The sequence below is a fragment of the Atta colombica genome, unplaced genomic scaffold, assembly GCF_001594045.1.
Source record: "Atta colombica isolate Treedump-2 unplaced genomic scaffold, Acol1.0 scaffold222, whole genome shotgun sequence".
In the NCBI taxonomy this organism is placed as follows: domain Eukaryota; kingdom Metazoa; phylum Arthropoda; class Insecta; order Hymenoptera; family Formicidae; genus Atta; species Atta colombica.
Window position 1 is genome coordinate 1012723 of NW_017259319.1, and position 8012 is coordinate 1020734.

Genomic DNA, 8012 nt, shown 5'->3' on the forward strand with positions numbered 1-8012 from the left:
TATATATATACTGATGTATATACCGATATATATATACTGATATTATTAAATTGCTTGTCAATTTAATTTATAATATTATTCTAATTCTGTTAGAATTATATTTCAAGACAGAAAATGAAATTCGGCTTACAGTTTGTAAGATTAGATATATAGTATATAAATTCATACGGAATTATTTATCAATTCTAAGCAGAATCGTAAGACTTGTAACGTATTTTTGTAAAACTTGTAAGAACTTATGATTCATATTCTAATTTTATGCGTATGTATCGTAAGACGTATGATTATTCGCAAATATTTAAGATTTCTTGTAAATTTTATGACTAATAGGAATCTGTAAAAATATTATATAAAGGTATAAACATTTAAAAGTCTTACAAGAATACATGTTACGATTCTACTTAGAATTTAAACATTAAGATCCAATTTGTTCTTTTAGGGCCTTTATTTCTTATTTGTGTGTATACAAATACATTATAATATGATATTTTTATAACAGATATTAATAAATAATTTCTTAAAAAAATGTAAACATTTAATTTTAATAGACATTTCTAATGTTTGATACATTTATAAGGAATTGCATAAATGTGACAAAGAACTGCGTTATTCTCAGCAGGTTTTGTTTTATGTGAGGTCATTGCGACAGATTTGCTATAAACGTAAGAGGGTGGGTCGCGGTATGATGGGAAGAAGGAAGGAAGGAGAAAATAGGTGCAGTTTATGGGCGTTCGACGAACGACAAGCTTGAGTAGCGACGGCGCTCATGTAATTCGTTGCCCACAAGACGCAAAGAAAAGTGTCACGATGAGAAAGTTGCCTTTTCCTAAAAACACTTGAAAACTTGGATACCGGCGCGGGCCGAAGGGTACACTTTAAGTCCTCGTACGAAGTTCGAGAAGCTGTCCGGGCAAATAGTAAATAACAAATAAAATCAACGGGACGTCAGCAGGAGTCGGAAGCGGAAAACATCACTGTCTGCTTTTTTGTTGATCCCATAAACGTTGAACACCATGTAATGCCGTGTACGAAACAAATGGTGAGACGAGAATATGCGCACGGCGTGCATACGCGAGACATAGCGGAGTTAGAATCGAGTTAGAAAGATCTTCGATACCGAGGAGAGCATACCCTTGCGAGATAACGTACCATAAACGCGATGAAGGAAAGAAAGAAGGAACGGAGATTTATGTCATACTCGAGTGGTTAGTTGTAGCCGAACGCTCGACGCGCTTTATCGCGCTCTACTGGGCACCGCTGGGTTCCACTTCTCTGGAACAAGGAGAGTCTCCGGTTAAATCTAAAAGCGAGGTAGCGCTGCTTCTAATGGCAGCAGCAAATCGCTGCCATCCGTTGATATCGTATATATATAGATATATATATATATATATAATATATATTAACGCATTTGTCACAATATAATCCTTGATTTCCATATACACGTTGAGATGCGTTGATACGGACATCTCACTTTTCGTGTACTAAATCGCTTATTATACTGCATATTAACATGTGTATTTTGTGTCATAGTCAAGATGTTAACTCAATGAATGTATACACTTTATGTAGTCTACTGTAATCAGTATATACTTTTACTATACATAAATGTACATCAACTAATAAATGTATATATTATATTATTATAGTTAACATTTGTGACATATGCATAATATATTAAACATTCTCCAGATTATCACTGATATTATATATTTCCATAAACATAATAGGTATGAATTGTACATTTCCTGATTTTAGTTTTTTTTTAGAAAAAATTAAATACATATCAGCATTTTACCAGATAAAGAAGACATCTATATGATTGATGTCTATATGATTTTTTTTTTACAAAAATGTCTCTTAAAACTTTTTATGTTCTGTTTTTGAACATTATTATTTGGATTTTTTCTCGATATTTTAAAAAGAGAGAAAGAGAAAGAAACCAAGAGAAAGAGATAATATATTATATATATTTCAAGTCTCACTCTTTCTAGATTGAGTGTGACAACTTCAGGAATGTGCAGTCTATTCTTATTATCTGTATGATTATTTTCCAAAAATAAAATAAATTTGAATTAATTAGATATGTGTTTTCCAAAAATAAAGTGAATTTGAATTAATTAGGTATGTGAAGCGATTTATAATCATGACGAATATAAAATAGAATATTTGTACTATTTATGAAAGAGAAAGAGATATTAAGACATATATAGTGCGATTCGGTATTCTTGACGAAATTTTAGTCCTAAGGGCAAGTAAACTTATTCTTCTAAAATATCTATCTATAGATAGACTGATTTGGATTTGGACTTCTTTACACTTTGCAGTAGACGTACGCAGAATTAGATCGCGAAAATACGGAAGCGTAAAATACGCATATTAAATAAAGTCGCAAAACGGTCCTGCCTGAAGGAGCGAATTGCGCTGGAACCAAGCGACAAGCATATTTCCGTATCAGCAAATCTAATAACGCGCCACTGCAGCGGTATGGATAAGATAAGGCGAAAATATCGATTAGGAATAAGACTTAACTCAATAAACTCTGTACAATAATTTCTCGATGAATACTTAACGAAGTGGCTCAACATTCCGCGCTATTTTCCTATCCTTGACAGTTCAAAACTCAAAATCATTCGAGACTCCGACTTTTTCGCTGCATTTCGCTGCATCATTGTGTGTGTCATGCGTGCATTCTTTAAATAGTTTTCCGATATTCGGTACGGATCATAACTCGTAGATGTTAGTCACGCAATCGTACTTGAAATAACGTGACGATAAAAAATATTTTTTATGACAGAAATGTATATGATGTATTTTCAGAAATGTATATGATGTCAAATAATTATCTTAGAAATGTTTGCTAAGACGAGATAGTGAAAGTAGAAAAAAGTGATAGTAATTAGATAGGCACCTTTTAGAATTCTCCTAAAATATTTATTGATACAAACAATTAATTTCAAATTTAAATAAGGACAACTGAAAAATAAAAAGTCATTTAGATCTAATATTTGTGAATAAAAAAATGTGTTATCTAATTTACAAAACTTATAAACAATAAACAATTCAGTATCGTATACTCACATACATGTACATTTGATAAAAGATGCAGTGATATATGCAAATTGATAAGTAAAGTAATGTAAAAATCCAATGTAATCGAACGTGCGGAAAACAGCTGTAGGTCCTATGAAAGGCTTAGTCCAAATTCGCGCGATCATCCGAGGGAAATGAAATAGTATCCTTCGCGCTAGAGAATCCATCGTTGCCTCATTTGCGTCCTGTATCGGTAGCCTCATATTATAACGCCCTATGTATAATAACCATGTACAGCGCTGGGCACCGTAATCATCTCCTCGACGACTGCTATTAGCGGACAACCCTACTATAGAGCGGGATCGCGCAAAACAATACGGCGGGCCGGGATTTTGACAATGCGGATCCACGGATTCGCGAATTCGGAAGCGTTGACCTGGGGGCCCCGTAGAGCCTGGCAGCTTTCCGGGTGATCACCCGGTATGGACACACTTACGAGCATCCACACTTGCTCCCGGGGCGAGAGGCGAGTTCGTATGAGAATACACCACGATACATTCGAGAGTGTGGTGAGTGCGCGAACGGGTGGAGAAGCGAGCAGAGAGGGAAGAGAGTGTCGGAGGGAAAGATAGAGGGTAAGAGGGAGAAAGAGAGAGAGAGAGAGAGAGAGAGAGAGAGAGAGAGAGAGAGAGAGAGAGAAAGGGAGAGAAAGGGGTGTGCGCGATGGGATGGATGCTGCACAGTACGCGGACGGTCTTAGCGGTATCTTGGCTCCCTCGCTGTCCTGGGGGCGAGCGGCTAAATACCTCAGGATTGTTACTATTGCCACCCCTTTGCGCCCTCCTCCTCCTCCTTCACCAGACCAGCAGCCACCCACTCCGGCTCCTTTTGATAGGGTGGAATGGGTTAATGCTATTGATTCACGTGCACAAGGTGCTTGGGCAGAGGCAGCAGCGACGACCGCCACTGTTTGACAGTAACGGATCTCCTTCCCCTTTACCAGAGATACCTACACGGATGCGGCTATCGACTCTGTCGTCTTTCTTCCCGGATCGACAAAAAAAATTTCAATTTGAAACTATCATGCTCCTTAAAGATATTCGAGAAGTCTAAAATCTTAATCTTGTGATATTGATCTAAACATTAAAATATAATAATAATAACTTTTTAAAGACGAGAGATTAAAAAAGATTTATAACTTCAAAATATTTTATTTCAGAGATGACAACATGCGGTATTCATTTCAAATTCAAACATATGCCATGCATATATGTATTTTTATGATTAAAATTAAATTGTTTCATGTTTCGATAAATTTTAGCTAGTTCTCTTGCTCTCGCTCGTTTTTTCTCCCTCCCTCCCTCCCTCTCTCTCTCTCTCTCTCTCTCTCTCTTTCCTCCCTCTTTTGCTCTTTTTTGTCCATTAAATAAATTATCACATAAGTTTATCCGAAAGTGACACAATCGCAAAAAACACTTTAAATAAATTAAAGAAATAAATTATACATATTATATAAATTGTATTACATTTAATAAGTCTTATTTATGACTGTATTATAATTTAATCTATGTTTAACATTTATATTTCTCAATCTAAAAAATATTTAAAATAATATCTAAAAACAATTATATTAATTTAATATCTATAGTGAAAATCCATATAAAAATTTTTAATCCAATTGCATCATAAATAATTTTAAAATTTCACAAGATTTTAAGTGATAACATAGAATTTTGTAACATTTATAACAAGGTATATGTGGAACTGTAATTTATACTATTACGTAAGATCTGTTTTTTATTCTTGCATTATGTGAACTGATGCAATAAGTTGAAGTTAAACAAACGTATATTTATTTCACTTGTTTCACAATGTGCACTAGTTTATAGAAAGTGCAGGAATAAAAAACAGACCTATAGTCAGACATGATCAAAGTCTGTTCGTTAATTTGAAAGTAAGTAATGTACAACGGGAACAGTAAACGATTATTACATTAATTTTTAGCTATTCTCGTGGATTTTTCGTCATACAAACACGTCATCAATTAACCCGATAGTTAAAAAGACCTTAATTCTTCAAATAGTTGTTTTTATTGTACCTTTATCATTTTATTTTAAGAATCGGGAATTAAATATACTTGCATACACATTATTACCATCGTGCCTGTGAAACGGTTAAAGGTTAAATATATCAGTATCACCGAACACTTCCAAACTCTGATTTACACCCTCTTCTATTACTCTTCAGCTCACCGGTTGCTTGCTCTCGAAATATTACACAGCGGAATATTCGATAATTTTCTGATGAATTTCGTGAAATCGATCGCATTATGATAATCTGAAAAATTAAGAATAATTCTATAGTATTAAATTTTATAATATAGTTCGCATTAGTACAGCCTACGACAAAAAAATAGGCACGTTCGTTTCACGAATAACGATCAATGTATTAACTAAAAACCCGTTTTCCTTTGTTGTATTTTTACGCAATCGATGGCAGCCTCAGTAAAAATATCTACACGCGATGTCGGAATAAGCGTACGGGACGGAAAGAATGTCTATATAGTCAGCAAACTTTGCGGTTTCGCAAAGCACGCGGTATTGGAGATAATAGCGTAAAGACATAATAACGAACAGAGATGCTATAAGAAAATTATACACAGAATTTCGGAATCTGATAATTTTATCTGAAACTTGTGATATATGCCGCATGATGTATTAATCAATCGTTAAATATGCATACGTCTCACATACTTTTCGCATAATCAACGATCTATTTACAATTAAATGTGAGATAGTTTACAATTCAGACATACAGTTAACATGAAATAATAAATTATAAAGCTTTTAAATATAAATAGAACAAATAAACTTATTCTCATATCTAAACTTCTTCATCGGTAGTAAAAATAATATTTTATATACAAATATGCAAGAGAATTATTTTTGTTAATATAAGTACATACAAAAGTTGCTTCAATTAAATTGATTTTAACATAAAAGAAATATATAGTCGTTGATGACCTGTATATCTGCGTCCGCGTTTAATAATTTCTTAAAGACAGTTATATGGCAAATAATATAATCCTAAGGTTTTTCTTTCTTTCTTGAAATGAATGCTCGACGGACTCTCAACGAAGTTAACCCATCAGCATACAGCAGCACGAACCGATTCTTTTCTCTACCGATCTTTCTCTCTATCGTGCCACGAGGCACGCGCGCATCACTCAATTACAATAATGAGATATCGGTGCGCTCGCGACCGCCCATGAAAAATGGAAGGACGGATCGGTTCTTGTGGATGCCGGACGATGCACCGTCGCGCTGTTGCAAGGCGTCATACAATACCCGAAAACGAGAAGGAGCGAGAGGCGGTTGGGAGGCGGTTAGCGATCAGCGCCCGCAAAGAGAAAGCGCGAGCGACCATGATGAGATACGAGAGATAGAGAAAGAGGACTCGGAGGAGGGAGGTCTACATTATCGTGACGTGTAATACAATATGCAGATAGATATTTGCAACTCGCGCAACCGAGAGTGAGAGAGTGTGCCAGCCCAGCCAGCGCTGCCCCGTGCCGCTCTCTCGGAAGTGCGATTGGAGGGAAGGAAGATGCTTCTCTTCTCTCAACTCGCCCTCCTCGTCTCACCCTCTGCGGCCGGACACGAAGAGCGCGCGGCAGAAGCGCGTGCGGGAACAGGAGAACGCGATAAAGGCAGGAAAGGGAGAAAGGAAGATGGAGGAGGACGGCGTAGACGGGGAGGGGGGTAAGAAACTGTGAAATATCGATTAAGTTTGCCAGTAAGACAAGGAACGTCCGCGAGGCGAAGCCAGGGCAGGCAGGCAGGCAGGCAGGCAAGCAAGCAGGCAGGCTGGCAGGGGGCCGTGGAGTTGGCTGGCGAGGCGAGAGGGACCGGGAGGCGAGAGGGTGTGCAGGAAGAAGGACGAGAGCAGCGGCGGTGGGTGGTCAGGGAGAGGGGAAGGTGATATGAGCATTGTATCGGGGAATTAACGGTACTCCCCCCTCGCGCGCGCTCCCTCGCCTTGTACACCAACCCAACACCACCCCTCAACTACCACCGGCCTCCTTCACCTCTTCGTCCTTCTCGTTCTGCGCTTTCTCTCTCTCTCTCTCTCTCTCTCTCTCTCTCTCTCTTTCTCCATCTTATTCTCTCTCCCTCTATTCCTTCCTTCTCATCTTCCTCCTTACCCCTCCTTTACCGCGACTCCCTCGAATCCCTTGCCATCTTTCCAACTCCATCCCTCTCTGTCTCTCTATTATATGTACGCGCGCATGTATATCTGCACGTCTTTCTGTCTCGCGCCCTTCACCCCTCGTCCCTTGCCCACCGCTCTGGCCCGCCGTCTTACGACTCTCACCCCGCTCACGACCACCTTCGTATTCGCCTGCCCAGCACACGTCCCAGATCGGCTCCCGAGCAACCCTCTATCCGGTACCGGTGTGTACAGCCGCGGGGTGAGGAGCCGCTATTGCCCGGATAGAGGGATGCAACGGCTTGAGGATGCGCGCATACACACCTAAGTCCGTTTCAACCTCTCCCCTGTACCACCACCCACCCCTCCTTCACCTTACTATGTTCTCCGTCACTATGCGCTCTTTCGTCCACCGTGGACACGTCCTTCCATCATTTGGGCGAACGAAGTAGTGGTCAAGCGCTTCTCGTGTCCGCCGTTGAATTCATTGCCGTAACATTGTGTGTGTCGCGATACCATAAATGAAATCTATCTCAGAGAATCTATCTCGACGGTGAAGCAAAGAGTCGAGGACCATCGTATAATCGTGTTTAATAACATTTAGTACAAGATTATTAAAAAATAAAATATTTCGTGATATAAAATTTTTCGAAATCGTGCATATACGAAATTGAGTCATATATCTGAAGATACAATCTTAAATAATATTACAAATAAATTTTTCATGCATAATCAGCATCATGATAACTAAAATGAAAATTATCATATTTCAT